We start from the raw sequence: 3,120 nt of genomic DNA on the forward strand, positions 1-3,120 counted from the left end.
GTCCCGCACCCGACGGGGCGCCCCGTGTCCTATTACCCCCTCAGAGAGACGGCGCAAGCCCCCCGACCCGGGGCCGCAACCCTGGCGGGCATGACGCCGGCCCCGGCCGCAGCTGGCAGGGCGAGTCGGTCTGCGGGCTTCGCGGTGTCCGTGGCCGCGTGCGAGGTCGGCGGGTCACGTAGGGTCCCGCCCGCCGCCGCCGCCGCCGCCGCGCGGGTCTCGGGCCTCGTCCGGCCCTGCGCGTCTGCGCGTCCGGCGGCGTCCGTCACCTGGAGTGCGTCGGGGCGCGGGGTCCCGGGAGGGGGGAAGGGGCGGGCAGGGGCGGGGCGGGGGCGGGGCGGGGGCGCGCGGCCCGGGGCGTGCGCGGGGGGCGGAGGCGGCGGCTGTCACAGTCGGCTCCGCCTGCGCCGGGAACACCGGCCGCCTGCAGCTCCCGGCGCGGCCCGGCGCGGCCCGGCCTCAGGTGAGTCCCCCGCGGCACCGGGACCCTGCGCGGGCACCGGGACCCTGCCCGAGCCGGCGATCGCTCCGCGCCCCGGAGGACCAGCATTCCAGGAGCGACAGACGTCCCCCAGACAGGGCACCCCCAAACAGAGCGTCCCGCGGCCTCTCCGTCCCCGCCGCCGGCTGCGTACTCACCGCCGCCCGGACCCCCGCGGGGACCTCCGAGCGCCCCCCGAGCCGGCGGCCCCGGGAAGACGCCCTGGACCACGAGCTGCACCCACACCGCGCAGGCTTCTGGCGCCCAGCTGAGCCCCGCACGCGCGCGCCCCGCCGCGCCCCCCGCACGCGCGCCTCCCCGCCGCGCCCCGCGGGGCCCAGACCCCGCTCCAGCCGCGTCCCGCCCGGTGTTTGGGAAGGGGGGCTGGCGGAAGCCCCGCGCTATAATTAGCCGCACTCGGGTTTCCTGGTTCACCTCCAGCGCCGTCCGCGGCCCCGCGAAGGGACTGGGGACGGGATGGGGGGGGGATGCGGGGCGCCGCCCGCCCGCCCGCCCGGAGAGGGGGAGTTCCGACCCGGGGAATGTTGATCCCTTGGCTGGAGATGCCGGAACCGCAGCAGCTGTTGCCCCCAAAATAGCGGCCCTGTCCCCCCCCACCCCCCCGCAGACGGGGATCTCCGGAGCTCGGGGCGCGCGGGCGTCCCGGCCCGCCCTTCGGGTCCCCGGACCCTCCGCCCGGAGCGCCAGGCTCCAGGGCGGGGATGGCGGTCCTCGCCTCGGCCTGCACCGCCCCCTGCTGGCCGCGGCGGCGAGCGCGGTGGCGGCGGGCGGAGGCGGGGGGGGGGGGGCCGAGGCCGGAGAGCCCTGCAGGGAGGAGGGGTGCGTGGCTGATGGGGATAGGCAGGTACAAACGCGTCTGGCGGCGAATGAAAAGGAGCAGGGTGTGGCAGCGTGTGGGGAGTGAGAAGGATTTGTGGGTGCCCCAGGACCTGAAGTTGCCACACCTTGGACACCCAACCCATTGCCCCAGGCTACCCACACCTACACCCCATCCCGGCTCTGAGCCACCGTGGGGGGGACTGGGGCTCTGCCTTCCCCGTGGCGCCCGGGCTTGATGGACTGCAGCCTCTGGTTCCCCACACCCAAGCCACAGAGCCCAGGAAGGAAGGGGGGGGCTTCCCCCTTGGAGGGTCTTATCTCTGATCCCCGAATGCGTGTGCATGTGTGTGCATGCACGTCTGATCTGTGCCCTCCTGCCTGTGGCCTCGTCTCTGCCTGTCCCTCCCCTCGTCCCTCCTTCTCATCCTGGCAGCCTGCTCCACCCCTGCTGCAGCTCCACGATAACCCTTGGGCAAGATTGTTACCTAATCTCCCTCCTGGCCCTCTCCAGCCTTCATCCGGCTTTCTTTCTCCCAGCAGACGCCCGCCCGCCTGGCCTGGCAGCCATGAGGCCCCCATGGTGTGGCCTGCGAGTGCGCTCCCGGCCTTCCCTCCTCCTCCTCCTCCTCCTCTCCCTCCTGGGTGGAGGACTGGAGGTGGAGGGGCGGGAGGATCCAGAGCTGCTGGTGACCGTCCGGGGAGGCCACCTGCGCGGGATTCGCCTGAAGGCGCCTGGGGGCCCTGTGTCCGCGTTTCTGGGCATCCCCTTCGCGGAGCCACCTGTAGGTCCCCGTCGATTTCTGCCACCAGAGCCCAAGCGGCCCTGGCCAGGAGTACTGGACGCCACGACCTTCCAGAATGTCTGCTATCAATACGTGGACACCCTGTACCCTGGTTTTGAGGGCACCGAGATGTGGAACCCCAACCGTGAGCTGAGCGAGGACTGCCTGTACCTCAATGTGTGGACACCGTACCCCCGGCCTGCAACCCCTGCACCAGTCCTCGTCTGGATCTACGGAGGCGGCTTCTACAGCGGGGCCTCCTCCCTGGACGTGTACGACGGCCGCTTCCTGGCGCGGGCCGAGGGCACCGTGCTGGTATCCATGAACTACCGAGTGGGAAGTTTTGGCTTCTTGGCCCTGCCAGGAAGCAGAGAGGCCCCAGGCAACGTGGGCTTACTGGATCAGAGGCTCGCACTGCAGTGGGTCCGAGAGAATGTGGCAGTCTTTGGGGGGGACCCGGCGTCGGTGACCCTGTTTGGGGAGAGTGCAGGGGCAGCCTCTGTGGGCATGCACCTGCTGTCCCCGCCCAGCCGGAGCCTCTTCCACAGGGCCATCCTGCAGAGCGGGACCCCTAACGGGCCCTGGGCCACTGTGGGGGTGGGAGAGGCGCGTCGCAGGGCCACGCTGCTGGCCCGCCTCGTGGGTTGTCCCCCAGGCGGCACCGGCAGCAATGACACAGAGCTAGTGGCCTGCCTGCGGACTCGGCCAGCTCAGGACCTGGTGGACCACGAGTGGCATGTGTTACCTCAAGAAAGCATCTTCCGCTTCTCCTTCGTGCCCGTGGTCGATGGGGACTTCCTCAGTGACACCCCCGAGGCCCTGACCACCACCGGAGACTTCCACGGCTTGCAGGTGACGTGAGGGTGGGGGAGCTGGCGCCTCTGGGTCTCACCTGGCCCCCTCCCTTCACCCCAGGGATCCAGGCATGAGGGCCCCTTCACACCCACTCTCAGTGGTCCAGACTTATGAGCCCAGGGCCACCTCCCCCCCCAAAAAAAAACCAAACACCAAACAAGT

At 71.2% G+C, this 3,120-nt stretch overlaps 1 pseudogene across 1 annotated transcript; it reads left to right on the forward strand.

Moving 5' to 3' along the window:
* Positions 1 to 1,835: 1,835 nt before the first annotated feature.
* On the forward strand, positions 1,836 to 3,097 carry LOC106002894 (annotated as a pseudogene). Its single transcript, XR_001175964.1, has one exon. The product of XR_001175964.1 is annotated as an acetylcholinesterase pseudogene (transcript).
* The last annotated feature ends 23 nt before the right edge of the window (positions 3,098 to 3,120 follow it).

Source organism: Dipodomys ordii, unplaced genomic scaffold (genome assembly GCF_000151885.1).
Source record: "Dipodomys ordii isolate 6190 unplaced genomic scaffold, Dord_2.0 Scaffold1000004571, whole genome shotgun sequence".
NCBI classification, from domain to species: Eukaryota; Metazoa; Chordata; class Mammalia; order Rodentia; family Heteromyidae; genus Dipodomys; species Dipodomys ordii.